Raw genomic sequence first — 15,600 nt, forward strand, 5'->3', positions numbered from 1 at the left:
CCTACAAGCCAGCTTTCAACTAGCTGCGTTCCTCGGGCACTGAGAACGTAACAGTGTTCTAAGCCAGGAGGTACCCAGAATACCACTCCACTGCAGCTGGAGACACCCTCCAGGTCTGCTTATTCCACTTGCGTCTCACAAGCCTCTGACAAACGGCTGTGGTGCAGATGTTGGAAACTCTTTCTGCAGGCAGTGTGCAACTGTGAGGGACTGAGGGTGAGCTCAACTCTCCGAAGTAAGTTGCTTTCGGACAAGGCGTTCAGCTAGCTTCTCTCGTATGGCACTTAGGATGTCGCACCTGGCTCACACAGGAAATACTAGGAAATCGCTGGGTTGAGCTTGGATGCACTAGTCTTGTGGGCCGGGACTTTCCACTTACCTCTCACAACACTTCAGGCACGCATCGGGGCTAGGCCTGTTAGGAGCGCGGTGTACGTGCAGGCAGGATGTGGGAGGGACAGTCCATAAGCCCAACTCTCGGAAGTGTGTATGCTTTGCAGGCAGATGTCTGCTAGACACTTTGATGGGAGCTAGGACCGAGCTACACTCTCATTGAACAAGGACGTTTGCAATGTCTGCATTGAGATCAGATACACCTGAGGAGAATCCTGTCACTTCCACATGCTCTTCACACAACCTCTTCCGGCACCTAACATAAGGATGCTGGGACCTACGTCTACGGGCAGTCAGAATGCGGGAGGGTCCTGCCCTGAACTCAGCTCGCACAAGGAAGCACGCCTACAAGCCAGCTTTCAACTAGCTGCGTTCCTCGGGCACTGAGAACGTAACAGTGTTCTAAGCCAGGAGGTACCCAGAATACCACTCCACTGCAGCTGGAGACACCCTCCAGGTCTGCTTATTCCACTTGCGTCTCACAAGCCTCTGACAAACGGCTGTGGTGCAGATGTTGGAAACTCTTTCTGCAGGCAGTGTGCAACTGTGAGGGACTGAGGGTGAGCTCAACTCTCCGAAGTAAGTTGCTTTCGGACAAGGCGTTCAGCTAGCTTCTCTCGTATGGCACTTAGGATGTCGCACCTGGCTCACACAGGAAATACTAGGAAATCGCTGGGTTGAGCTTGGATGCACTAGTCTTGTGGGCCGGGACTTTCCACTTACCTCTCACAACACTTCAGGCACGCATCGGGGCTAGGCCTGTTAGGAGCGCGGTGTACGTGCAGGCAGGATGTGGGAGGGACAGTCCATAAGCCCAACTCTCGGAAGTGTGTATGCTTTGCAGGCAGATGTCTGCTAGACACTTTGATGGGAGCTAGGACCGAGCTACACTCTCATTGAACAAGGACGTTTGCAATGTCTGCATTGAGATCAGATACACCTGAGGAGAATCCTGTCACTTCCACATGCTCTTCACACAACCTCTTCCGGCACCTAACATAAGGATGCTGGGACCTACGTCTACGGGCAGTCAGAATGCGGGAGGGTCCTGCCCTGAACTCAGCTCGCACAAGGAAGCACGCCTACAAGCCAGCTTTCAACTAGCTGCGTTCCTCGGGCACTGAGAACGTAACAGTGTTCTAAGCCAGGAGGTACCCAGAATACCACTCCACTGCAGCTGGAGACACCCTCCAGGTCTGCTTATTCCACTTGCGTCTCACAAGCCTCTGACAAACGGCTGTGGTGCAGATGTTGGAAACTCTTTCTGCAGGCAGTGTGCAACTGTGAGGGACTGAGGGTGAGCTCAACTCTCCGAAGTAAGTTGCTTTCGGACAAGGCGTTCAGCTAGCTTCTCTCGTATGGCACTTAGGATGTAGCACCTGGCTCACACAGGAAATACTAGGAAATCGCTGGGTTGAGCTTGGATGCACTAGTCTTGTGGGCCGGGACTTTCCACTTACCTCTCACAACACTTCAGGCACGCATCGGGGCTAGGCCTGTTAGGAGCGCGGTGTACGTGCAGGCAGGATGTGGGAGGGACAGTCCATAAGCCCAACTCTCGGAAGTGTGTATGCTTTGCAGGCAGATGTCTGCTAGACACTTTGATGGGAGCTAGGACCGAGCTACACTCTCATTGAACAAGGACGTTTGCAATGTCTGCATTGAGATCAGATACACCTGAGGAGAATCCTGTCACTTCCACATGCTCTTCACACAACCTCTTCCGGCACCTAACATAAGGATGCTGGGACCTACGTCTACGGGCAGTCAGAATGCGGGAGGGTCCTGCCCTGAACTCAGCTCGCACAAGGAAGCACGCCTACAAGCCAGCTTTCAACTAGCTGCGTTCCTCGGGCACTGAGAACGTAACAGTGTTCTAAGCCAGGAGGTACCCAGAATACCACTCCACTGCAGCTGGAGACACCCTCCAGGTCTGCTTATTCCACTTGCGTCTCACAAGCCTCTGACAAACGGCTGTGGTGCAGATGTTGGAAACTCTTTCTGCAGGCAGTGTGCAACTGTGAGGGACTGAGGGTGAGCTCAACTCTCCGAAGTAAGTTGCTTTCGGACAAGGCGTTCAGCTAGCTTCTCTCGTATGGCACTTAGGATGTCGCACCTGGCTCACACAGGAAATACTAGGAAATCGCTGGGTTGAGCTTGGATGCACTAGTCTTGTGGGCCGGGACTTTCCACTTACCTCTCACAACACTTCAGGCACGCATCGGGGCTAGGCCTGTTAGGAGCGCGGTGTACGTGCAGGCAGGATGTGGGAGGGACAGTCCATAAGCCCAACTCTCGGAAGTGTGTATGCTTTGCAGGCAGATGTCTGCTAGACACTTTGATGGGAGCTAGGACCGAGCTACACTCTCATTGAACAAGGACGTTTGCAATGTCTGCATTGAGATCAGATACACCTGAGGAGAATCCTGTCACTTCCACATGCTCTTCACACAACCTCTTCCGGCACCTAACATAAGGATGCTGGGACCTACGTCTACGGGCAGTCAGAATGCGGGAGGGTCCTGCCCTGAACTCAGCTCGCACAAGGAAGCACGCCTACAAGCCAGCTTTCAACTAGCTGCGTTCCTCGGGCACTGAGAACGTAACAGTGTTCTAAGCCAGGAGGTACCCAGAATACCACTCCACTGCAGCTGGAGACACCCTCCAGGTCTGCTTATTCCACTTGCGTCTCACAAGCCTCTGACAAACGGCTGTGGTGCAGATGTTGGAAACTCTTTCTGCAGGCAGTGTGCAACTGTGAGGGACTGAGGGTGAGCTCAACTCTCCGAAGTAAGTTGCTTTCGGACAAGGCGTTCAGCTAGCTTCTCTCGTATGGCACTTAGGATGTCGCACCTGGCTCACACAGGAAATACTAGGAAATCGCTGGGTTGAGCTTGGATGCACTAGTCTTGTGGGCCGGGACTTTCCACTTACCTCTCACAACACTTCAGGCACGCATCGGGGCTAGGCCTGTTAGGAGCGCGGTGTACGTGCAGGCAGGATGTGGGAGGGACAGTCCATAAGCCCAACTCTCGGAAGTGTGTATGCTTTGCAGGCAGATGTCTGCTAGACACTTTGATGGGAGCTAGGACCGAGCTACACTCTCATTGAACAAGGACGTTTGCAATGTCTGCATTGAGATCAGATACACCTGAGGAGAATCCTGTCACTTCCACATGCTCTTCACACAACCTCTTCCGGCACCTAACATAAGGATGCTGGGACCTACGTCTACGGGCAGTCAGAATGCGGGAGGGTCCTGCCCTGAACTCAGCTCGCACAAGGAAGCACGCCTACAAGCCAGCTTTCAACTAGCTGCGTTCCTCGGGCACTGAGAACGTAACAGTGTTCTAAGCCAGGAGGTACCCAGAATACCACTCCACTGCAGCTGGAGACACCCTCCAGGTCTGCTTATTCCACTTGCGTCTCACAAGCCTCTGACAAACGGCTGTGGTGCAGATGTTGGAAACTCTTTCTGCAGGCAGTGTGCAACTGTGAGGGACTGAGGGTGAGCTCAACTCTCCGAAGTAAGTTGCTTTCGGACAAGGCGTTCAGCTAGCTTCTCTCGTATGGCACTTAGGATGTCGCACCTGGCTCACACAGGAAATACTAGGAAATCGCTGGGTTGAGCTTGGATGCACTAGTCTTGTGGGCCGGGACTTTCCACTTACCTCTCACAACACTTCAGGCACGCATCGGGGCTAGGCCTGTTAGGAGCGCGGTGTACGTGCAGGCAGGATGTGGGAGGGACAGTCCATAAGCCCAACTCTCGGAAGTGTGTATGCTTTGCAGGCAGATGTCTGCTAGACACTTTGATGGGAGCTAGGACCGAGCTACACTCTCATTGAACAAGGACGTTTGCAATGTCTGCATTGAGATCAGATACACCTGAGGAGAATCCTGTCACTTCCACATGCTCTTCACACAACCTCTTCCGGCACCTAACATAAGGATGCTGGGACCTACGTCTACGGGCAGTCAGAATGCGGGAGGGTCCTGCCCTGAACTCAGCTCGCACAAGGAAGCACGCCTACAAGCCAGCTTTCAACTAGCTGCGTTCCTCGGGCACTGAGAACGTAACAGTGTTCTAAGCCAGGAGGTACCCAGAATACCACTCCACTGCAGCTGGAGACACCCTCCAGGTCTGCTTATTCCACTTGCGTCTCACAAGCCTCTGACAAACGGCTGTGGTGCAGATGTTGGAAACTCTTTCTGCAGGCAGTGTGCAACTGTGAGGGACTGAGGGTGAGCTCAACTCTCCGAAGTAAGTTGCTTTCGGACAAGGCGTTCAGCTAGCTTCTCTCGTATGGCACTTAGGATGTCGCACCTGGCTCACACAGGAAATACTAGGAAATCGCTGGGTTGAGCTTGGATGCACTAGTCTTGTGGGCCGGGACTTTCCACTTACCTCTCACAACACTTCAGGCACGCATCGGGGCTAGGCCTGTTAGGAGCGCGGTGTACGTGCAGGCAGGATGTGGGAGGGACAGTCCATAAGCCCAACTCTCGGAAGTGTGTATGCTTTGCAGGCAGATGTCTGCTAGACACTTTGATGGGAGCTAGGACCGAGCTACACTCTCATTGAACAAGGACGTTTGCAATGTCTGCATTGAGATCAGATACACCTGAGGAGAATCCTGTCACTTCCACATGCTCTTCACACAACCTCTTCCGGCACCTAACATAAGGATGCTGGGACCTACGTCTACGGGCAGTCAGAATGCGGGAGGGTCCTGCCCTGAACTCAGCTCGCACAAGGAAGCACGCCTACAAGCCAGCTTTCAACTAGCTGCGTTCCTCGGGCACTGAGAACGTAACAGTGTTCTAAGCCAGGAGGTACCCAGAATACCACTCCACTGCAGCTGGAGACACCCTCCAGGTCTGCTTATTCCACTTGCGTCTCACAAGCCTCTGACAAACGGCTGTGGTGCAGATGTTGGAAACTCTTTCTGCAGGCAGTGTGCAACTGTGAGGGACTGAGGGTGAGCTCAACTCTCCGAAGTAAGTTGCTTTCGGACAAGGCGTTCAGCTAGCTTCTCTCGTATGGCACTTAGGATGTCGCACCTGGCTCACACAGGAAATACTAGGAAATCGCTGGGTTGAGCTTGGATGCACTAGTCTTGTGGGCCGGGACTTTCCACTTACCTCTCACAACACTTCAGGCACGCATCGGGGCTAGGCCTGTTAGGAGCGCGGTGTACGTGCAGGCAGGATGTGGGAGGGACAGTCCATAAGCCCAACTCTCGGAAGTGTGTATGCTTTGCAGGCAGATGTCTGCTAGACACTTTGATGGGAGCTAGGACCGAGCTACACTCTCATTGAACAAGGACGTTTGCAATGTCTGCATTGAGATCAGATACACCTGAGGAGAATCCTGTCACTTCCACATGCTCTTCACACAACCTCTTCCGGCACCTAACATAAGGATGCTGGGACCTACGTCTACGGGCAGTCAGAATGCGGGAGGGTCCTGCCCTGAACTCAGCTCGCACAAGGAAGCACGCCTACAAGCCAGCTTTCAACTAGCTGCGTTCCTCGGGCACTGAGAACGTAACAGTGTTCTAAGCCAGGAGGTACCCAGAATACCACTCCACTGCAGCTGGAGACACCCTCCAGGTCTGCTTATTCCACTTGCGTCTCACAAGCCTCTGACAAACGGCTGTGGTGCAGATGTTGGAAACTCTTTCTGCAGGCAGTGTGCAACTGTGAGGGACTGAGGGTGAGCTCAACTCTCCGAAGTAAGTTGCTTTCGGACAAGGCGTTCAGCTAGCTTCTCTCGTATGGCACTTAGGATGTCGCACCTGGCTCACACAGGAAATACTAGGAAATCGCTGGGTTGAGCTTGGATGCACTAGTCTTGTGGGCCGGGACTTTCCACTTACCTCTCACAACACTTCAGGCACGCATCGGGGCTAGGCCTGTTAGGAGCGCGGTGTACGTGCAGGCAGGATGTGGGAGGGACAGTCCATAAGCCCAACTCTCGGAAGTGTGTATGCTTTGCAGGCAGATGTCTGCTAGACACTTTGATGGGAGCTAGGACCGAGCTACACTCTCATTGAACAAGGACGTTTGCAATGTCTGCATTGAGATCAGATACACCTGAGGAGAATCCTGTCACTTCCACATGCTCTTCACACAACCTCTTCCGGCACCTAACATAAGGATGCTGGGACCTACGTCTACGGGCAGTCAGAATGCGGGAGGGTCCTGCCCTGAACTCAGCTCGCACAAGGAAGCACGCCTACAAGCCAGCTTTCAACTAGCTGCGTTCCTCGGGCACTGAGAACGTAACAGTGTTCTAAGCCAGGAGGTACCCAGAATACCACTCCACTGCAGCTGGAGACACCCTCCAGGTCTGCTTATTCCACTTGCGTCTCACAAGCCTCTGACAAACGGCTGTGGTGCAGATGTTGGAAACTCTTTCTGCAGGCAGTGTGCAACTGTGAGGGACTGAGGGTGAGCTCAACTCTCCGAAGTAAGTTGCTTTCGGACAAGGCGTTCAGCTAGCTTCTCTCGTATGGCACTTAGGATGTCGCACCTGGCTCACACAGGAAATACTAGGAAATCGCTGGGTTGAGCTTGGATGCACTAGTCTTGTGGGCCGGGACTTTCCACTTACCTCTCACAACACTTCAGGCACGCATCGGGGCTAGGCCTGTTAGGAGCGCGGTGTACGTGCAGGCAGGATGTGGGAGGGACAGTCCATAAGCCCAACTCTCGGAAGTGTGTATGCTTTGCAGGCAGATGTCTGCTAGACACTTTGATGGGAGCTAGGACCGAGCTACACTCTCATTGAACAAGGACGTTTGCAATGTCTGCATTGAGATCAGATACACCTGAGGAGAATCCTGTCACTTCCACATGCTCTTCACACAACCTCTTCCGGCACCTAACATAAGGATGCTGGGACCTACGTCTACGGGCAGTCAGAATGCGGGAGGGTCCTGCCCTGAACTCAGCTCGCACAAGGAAGCACGCCTACAAGCCAGCTTTCAACTAGCTGCGTTCCTCGGGCACTGAGAACGTAACAGTGTTCTAAGCCAGGAGGTACCCAGAATACCACTCCACTGCAGCTGGAGACACCCTCCAGGTCTGCTTATTCCACTTGCGTCTCACAAGCCTCTGACAAACGGCTGTGGTGCAGATGTTGGAAACTCTTTCTGCAGGCAGTGTGCAACTGTGAGGGACTGAGGGTGAGCTCAACTCTCCGAAGTAAGTTGCTTTCGGACAAGGCGTTCAGCTAGCTTCTCTCGTATGGCACTTAGGATGTCGCACCTGGCTCACACAGGAAATACTAGGAAATCGCTGGGTTGAGCTTGGATGCACTAGTCTTGTGGGCCGGGACTTTCCACTTACCTCTCACAACACTTCAGGCACGCATCGGGGCTAGGCCTGTTAGGAGCGCGGTGTACGTGCAGGCAGGATGTGGGAGGGACAGTCCATAAGCCCAACTCTCGGAAGTGTGTATGCTTTGCAGGCAGATGTCTGCTAGACACTTTGATGGGAGCTAGGACCGAGCTACACTCTCATTGAACAAGGACGTTTGCAATGTCTGCATTGAGATCAGATACACCTGAGGAGAATCCTGTCACTTCCACATGCTCTTCACACAACCTCTTCCGGCACCTAACATAAGGATGCTGGGACCTACGTCTACGGGCAGTCAGAATGCGGGAGGGTCCTGCCCTGAACTCAGCTCGCACAAGGAAGCACGCCTACAAGCCAGCTTTCAACTAGCTGCGTTCCTCGGGCACTGAGAACGTAACAGTGTTCTAAGCCAGGAGGTACCCAGAATACCACTCCACTGCAGCTGGAGACACCCTCCAGGTCTGCTTATTCCACTTGCGTCTCACAAGCCTCTGACAAACGGCTGTGGTGCAGATGTTGGAAACTCTTTCTGCAGGCAGTGTGCAACTGTGAGGGACTGAGGGTGAGCTCAACTCTCCGAAGTAAGTTGCTTTCGGACAAGGCGTTCAGCTAGCTTCTCTCGTATGGCACTTAGGATGTCGCACCTGGCTCACACAGGAAATACTAGGAAATCGCTGGGTTGAGCTTGGATGCACTAGTCTTGTGGGCCGGGACTTTCCACTTACCTCTCACAACACTTCAGGCACGCATCGGGGCTAGGCCTGTTAGGAGCGCGGTGTACGTGCAGGCAGGATGTGGGAGGGACAGTCCATAAGCCCAACTCTCGGAAGTGTGTATGCTTTGCAGGCAGATGTCTGCTAGACACTTTGATGGGAGCTAGGACCGAGCTACACTCTCATTGAACAAGGACGTTTGCAATGTCTGCATTGAGATCAGATACACCTGAGGAGAATCCTGTCACTTCCACATGCTCTTCACACAACCTCTTCCGGCACCTAACATAAGGATGCTGGGACCTACGTCTACGGGCAGTCAGAATGCGGGAGGGTCCTGCCCTGAACTCAGCTCGCACAAGGAAGCACGCCTACAAGCCAGCTTTCAACTAGCTGCGTTCCTCGGGCACTGAGAACGTAACAGTGTTCTAAGCCAGGAGGTACCCAGAATACCACTCCACTGCAGCTGGAGACACCCTCCAGGTCTGCTTATTCCACTTGCGTCTCACAAGCCTCTGACAAACGGCTGTGGTGCAGATGTTGGAAACTCTTTCTGCAGGCAGTGTGCAACTGTGAGGGACTGAGGGTGAGCTCAACTCTCCGAAGTAAGTTGCTTTCGGACAAGGCGTTCAGCTAGCTTCTCTCGTATGGCACTTAGGATGTCGCACCTGGCTCACACAGGAAATACTAGGAAATCGCTGGGTTGAGCTTGGATGCACTAGTCTTGTGGGCCGGGACTTTCCACTTACCTCTCACAACACTTCAGGCACGCATCGGGGCTAGGCCTGTTAGGAGCGCGGTGTACGTGCAGGCAGGATGTGGGAGGGACAGTCCATAAGCCCAACTCTCGGAAGTGTGTATGCTTTGCAGGCAGATGTCTGCTAGACACTTTGATGGGAGCTAGGACCGAGCTACACTCTCATTGAACAAGGACGTTTGCAATGTCTGCATTGAGATCAGATACACCTGAGGAGAATCCTGTCACTTCCACATGCTCTTCACACAACCTCTTCCGGCACCTAACATAAGGATGCTGGGACCTACGTCTACGGGCAGTCAGAATGCGGGAGGGTCCTGCCCTGAACTCAGCTCGCACAAGGAAGCACGCCTACAAGCCAGCTTTCAACTAGCTGCGTTCCTCGGGCACTGAGAACGTAACAGTGTTCTAAGCCAGGAGGTACCCAGAATACCACTCCACTGCAGCTGGAGACACCCTCCAGGTCTGCTTATTCCACTTGCGTCTCACAAGCCTCTGACAAACGGCTGTGGTGCAGATGTTGGAAACTCTTTCTGCAGGCAGTGTGCAACTGTGAGGGACTGAGGGTGAGCTCAACTCTCCGAAGTAAGTTGCTTTCGGACAAGGCGTTCAGCTAGCTTCTCTCGTATGGCACTTAGGATGTCGCACCTGGCTCACACAGGAAATACTAGGAAATCGCTGGGTTGAGCTTGGATGCACTAGTCTTGTGGGCCGGGACTTTCCACTTACCTCTCACAACACTTCAGGCACGCATCGGGGCTAGGCCTGTTAGGAGCGCGGTGTACGTGCAGGCAGGATGTGGGAGGGACAGTCCATAAGCCCAACTCTCGGAAGTGTGTATGCTTTGCAGGCAGATGTCTGCTAGACACTTTGATGGGAGCTAGGACCGAGCTACACTCTCATTGAACAAGGACGTTTGCAATGTCTGCATTGAGATCAGATACACCTGAGGAGAATCCTGTCACTTCCACATGCTCTTCACACAACCTCTTCCGGCACCTAACATAAGGATGCTGGGACCTACGTCTACGGGCAGTCAGAATGCGGGAGGGTCCTGCCCTGAACTCAGCTCGCACAAGGAAGCACGCCTACAAGCCAGCTTTCAACTAGCTGCGTTCCTCGGGCACTGAGAACGTAACAGTGTTCTAAGCCAGGAGGTACCCAGAATACCACTCCACTGCAGCTGGAGACACCCTCCAGGTCTGCTTATTCCACTTGCGTCTCACAAGCCTCTGACAAACGGCTGTGGTGCAGATGTTGGAAACTCTTTCTGCAGGCAGTGTGCAACTGTGAGGGACTGAGGGTGAGCTCAACTCTCCGAAGTAAGTTGCTTTCGGACAAGGCGTTCAGCTAGCTTCTCTCGTATGGCACTTAGGATGTCGCACCTGGCTCACACAGGAAATACTAGGAAATCGCTGGGTTGAGCTTGGATGCACTAGTCTTGTGGGCCGGGACTTTCCACTTACCTCTCACAACACTTCAGGCACGCATCGGGGCTAGGCCTGTTAGGAGCGCGGTGTACGTGCAGGCAGGATGTGGGAGGGACAGTCCATAAGCCCAACTCTCGGAAGTGTGTATGCTTTGCAGGCAGATGTCTGCTAGACACTTTGATGGGAGCTAGGACCGAGCTACACTCTCATTGAACAAGGACGTTTGCAATGTCTGCATTGAGATCAGATACACCTGAGGAGAATCCTGTCACTTCCACATGCTCTTCACACAACCTCTTCCGGCACCTAACATAAGGATGCTGGGACCTACGTCTACGGGCAGTCAGAATGCGGGAGGGTCCTGCCCTGAACTCAGCTCGCACAAGGAAGCACGCCTACAAGCCAGCTTTCAACTAGCTGCGTTCCTCGGGCACTGAGAACGTAACAGTGTTCTAAGCCAGGAGGTACCCAGAATACCACTCCACTGCAGCTGGAGACACCCTCCAGGTCTGCTTATTCCACTTGCGTCTCACAAGCCTCTGACAAACGGCTGTGGTGCAGATGTTGGAAACTCTTTCTGCAGGCAGTGTGCAACTGTGAGGGACTGAGGGTGAGCTCAACTCTCCGAAGTAAGTTGCTTTCGGACAAGGCGTTCAGCTAGCTTCTCTCGTATGGCACTTAGGATGTCGCACCTGGCTCACACAGGAAATACTAGGAAATCGCTGGGTTGAGCTTGGATGCACTAGTCTTGTGGGCCGGGACTTTCCACTTACCTCTCACAACACTTCAGGCACGCATCGGGGCTAGGCCTGTTAGGAGCGCGGTGTACGTGCAGGCAGGATGTGGGAGGGACAGTCCATAAGCCCAACTCTCGGAAGTGTGTATGCTTTGCAGGCAGATGTCTGCTAGACACTTTGATGGGAGCTAGGACCGAGCTACACTCTCATTGAACAAGGACGTTTGCAATGTCTGCATTGAGATCAGATACACCTGAGGAGAATCCTGTCACTTCCACATGCTCTTCACACAACCTCTTCCGGCACCTAACATAAGGATGCTGGGACCTACGTCTACGGGCAGTCAGAATGCGGGAGGGTCCTGCCCTGAACTCAGCTCGCACAAGGAAGCACGCCTACAAGCCAGCTTTCAACTAGCTGCGTTCCTCGGGCACTGAGAACGTAACAGTGTTCTAAGCCAGGAGGTACCCAGAATACCACTCCACTGCAGCTGGAGACACCCTCCAGGTCTGCTTATTCCACTTGCGTCTCACAAGCCTCTGACAAACGGCTGTGGTGCAGATGTTGGAAACTCTTTCTGCAGGCAGTGTGCAACTGTGAGGGACTGAGGGTGAGCTCAACTCTCCGAAGTAAGTTGCTTTCGGACAAGGCGTTCAGCTAGCTTCTCTCGTATGGCACTTAGGATGTCGCACCTGGCTCACACAGGAAATACTAGGAAATCGCTGGGTTGAGCTTGGATGCACTAGTCTTGTGGGCCGGGACTTTCCACTTACCTCTCACAACACTTCAGGCACGCATCGGGGCTAGGCCTGTTAGGAGCGCGGTGTACGTGCAGGCAGGATGTGGGAGGGACAGTCCATAAGCCCAACTCTCGGAAGTGTGTATGCTTTGCAGGCAGATGTCTGCTAGACACTTTGATGGGAGCTAGGACCGAGCTACACTCTCATTGAACAAGGACGTTTGCAATGTCTGCATTGAGATCAGATACACCTGAGGAGAATCCTGTCACTTCCACATGCTCTTCACACAACCTCTTCCGGCACCTAACATAAGGATGCTGGGACCTACGTCTACGGGCAGTCAGAATGCGGGAGGGTCCTGCCCTGAACTCAGCTCGCACAAGGAAGCACGCCTACAAGCCAGCTTTCAACTAGCTGCGTTCCTCGGGCACTGAGAACGTAACAGTGTTCTAAGCCAGGAGGTACCCAGAATACCACTCCACTGCAGCTGGAGACACCCTCCAGGTCTGCTTATTCCACTTGCGTCTCACAAGCCTCTGACAAACGGCTGTGGTGCAGATGTTGGAAACTCTTTCTGCAGGCAGTGTGCAACTGTGAGGGACTGAGGGTGAGCTCAACTCTCCGAAGTAAGTTGCTTTCGGACAAGGCGTTCAGCTAGCTTCTCTCGTATGGCACTTAGGATGTCGCACCTGGCTCACACAGGAAATACTAGGAAATCGCTGGGTTGAGCTTGGATGCACTAGTCTTGTGGGCCGGGACTTTCCACTTACCTCTCACAACACTTCAGGCACGCATCGGGGCTAGGCCTGTTAGGAGCGCGGTGTACTGCAGGCAGGATGTGGGAGGGACAGTCCATTAGCCCAACTCTCGGAAGTGTGTATGCTTTGCAGGCAGATGTCTGCTAGACACTTTGATGGGAGCTAGGACCGAGCTACACTCTCATTGAACAAGGACGTTTGCAATGTCTGCATTGAGATCAGATACACCTGAGGAGAATCCTGTCACTTCCACATGCTCTTCACACAACCTCTTCCGGCACCTAACATAAGGATGCTGGGACCTACGTCTACGGGCAGTCAGAATGCGGGAGGGTCCTGCCCTGAACTCAGCTCGCACAAGGAAGCACGCCTACAAGCCAGCTTTCAACTAGCTGCGTTCCTCGGGCACTGAGAACGTAACAGTGTTCTAAGCCAGGAGGTACCCAGAATACCATCTAGCCCTGCAGCTGGGGACTGTCCTGTTCCAGCGACCCCCGAGAGCCCTCCTCCTCTGGCCCCCGAGACCCCGGACGAGACAGCCCCAATGGCTGCCGACTCGAATGTCCAAGTGCCTGGCCCTACAGTGAGCCCCAAGCCCTTGGGCTGGCTCCGGCTGCCCCGCGACAAGGGAACCCAGAGATCGCCAGGTGCCAGGCCTGATGCTGGGACAGGACCGCCCTCCACTGTCGCCGAGAGGCCCAAGGTCAGCCTACACTTTGACACTGAGACTGATGGCTACTTCTCTGATGGGGAGATGAGCGACTCAGATGTGGAAGCTGAGGACAGTGGGGTGCAGCGGGCCCCCCGGGAAGCAGGGCTGAGGAGGTGGTCCGCATGGGGGTCCTGGCCTCCTAAGTCACCCCTACCCCATCCCGGGCCCTGCCCTGGTCCTCTCGTGAGGCCTCAGCCCAGTCACAACTGCCATTTCCAATCTCTGCTGAGTGTCTCAGACCCTTGAGACTGCCACTCTGTCGTGGTTTTATTTTTAATATAGAGAGTTTTGAATTCCAAAAAATAAAAAATAAAAAATAAATAATACAAGAAAATTTCCCAGACTTGAAGGATGTTACCTCATTGAAAGTCTCACTGAAAAAAAAAAAAAAAGTCTCACTGAATAAATAACCTAATGAGTGAAAACAGAACAAAACACCTGACACATTATATTGTGAATGTTTTCTGGGGGAGAACAGGTAAAATACAAGTAATCAAGAATCAGAATAACACTGGATTTCCATGGCAATACTTGAAGCTGGAAGACAATGGAGCAAAGCCTTCAAAATTCTGAGGGAAATGGTTTCCAACTTGTACTTAATATACTGCTGAGCTAACTATCAAATATAAGAGTCAACTAAAGATTCAGATGCAAAGTCTCTGGAAAATTTGTCTCAAATTGATGTCATGCATTAACTTCACCAGAAGTGCTCCACCAAGACAAGAGAGTATACCCAAGAACAGAATGCGGGAGGTTCCTGCCCTGAACTCAGCTCACAGAAGGAAGCACGCCTACAAGCCAGCTTTCAACTAGCTGCGTTCCTCGGGCACTGAGAACGTAACAGTGTTCTAAGCCAGGAGGTACCCAGAATACCACTCCACTGCAGCTGGAGACACCCTCCAGGTCTGCTTATTCCACTTGCGTCTCACAAGCCTCTGACAAACGGCTGTGGTGCAGATGTTGGAAACTCTTTCTGCAGGCAGTGTGCAACTGTGAGGACTGAGGGTGAGCTCAACTCTCCGAAGTAAGTTGCTTTCGGACAAGGCGTTCAGCTAGCTTCTCTCGTATGGCACTTAGGATGTCGCACCTGGCTCACACAGGAAATACTAGGAAATCGCTGGGTTGAGCTTGGATGCACTAGTCTTGTTGGCCGGGACTTTCCACTTACCTCTCACAACACTTCAGGCACGCATCGGGGCTAGGCCTGTTAGGAGCGCGGTGTACGTGCAGGCAGGATGTGGGAGGGACAGTCCATAAGCCCAACTCTCGGAAGTGTGTATGCTTTGCAGGCAGATGTCTGCTAGACACTTTGATGGGAGCTAGGACCGAGCTACACTCTCATTGAACAAGGACGTTTGCAATGTCTGCATTGAGATCAGATACACCTGAGGAGAATCCTGTCACTTCCACATGCTCTTCACACAACCTCTTCCGGCACCTAACATAAGGATGCTGGGACCTACGTCTACGGGCAGTCAGAATGCGGGAGGGTCCTGCCCTGAACTCAGCTCGCACAAGGAAGCACGCCTACAAGCCAGCTTTCAACTAGCTGCGTTCCTCGGGCACTGAGAACGTAACAGTGTTCTAAGCCAGGAGGTACCCAGAATACCACTCCACTGCAGCTGGAGACACCCTCCAGGTCTGCTTATTCCACTTGCGTCTCACAAGCCTCTGACAAACGGCTGTGGTGCAGATGTTGGAAACTCTTTCTGCAGGCAGTGTGCAACTGTGAGGGACTGAGGGTGAGCTCAACTCTCCGAAGTAAGTTGCTTTCGGACAAGGCGTTCAGCTAGCTTCTCTCGTATGGCACTTAGGATGTCGCACCTGGCTCACACAGGAAATACTAGGAAATCGCTGGGTTGAGCTTGGATGCACTAGTCTTGTGGGCCGGGACTTTCCACTTACCTCTCACAACACTTCAGGCACGCATCGGGGCTAGGCCTGTTAGGAGCGCGGTGTACGTGCAGGCAGGATGTGGGAGGGACAGTCCAT

The 15,600-nt window shown here is 53.2% G+C and overlaps 1 pseudogene; it reads left to right on the top strand.

Annotated features, from left to right (window-relative positions):
- The first annotated feature begins 13,332 nt into the window (after positions 1 to 13,332).
- On the top strand, positions 13,333 to 13,900 carry LOC121483877 (annotated as a pseudogene).
- The last annotated feature ends 1,700 nt before the right edge of the window (positions 13,901 to 15,600 follow it).

This window comes from Vulpes lagopus, unplaced genomic scaffold (assembly GCF_018345385.1).
Source record: "Vulpes lagopus strain Blue_001 unplaced genomic scaffold, ASM1834538v1 ctg375, whole genome shotgun sequence".
Taxonomy (NCBI): domain Eukaryota; kingdom Metazoa; phylum Chordata; class Mammalia; order Carnivora; family Canidae; genus Vulpes; species Vulpes lagopus.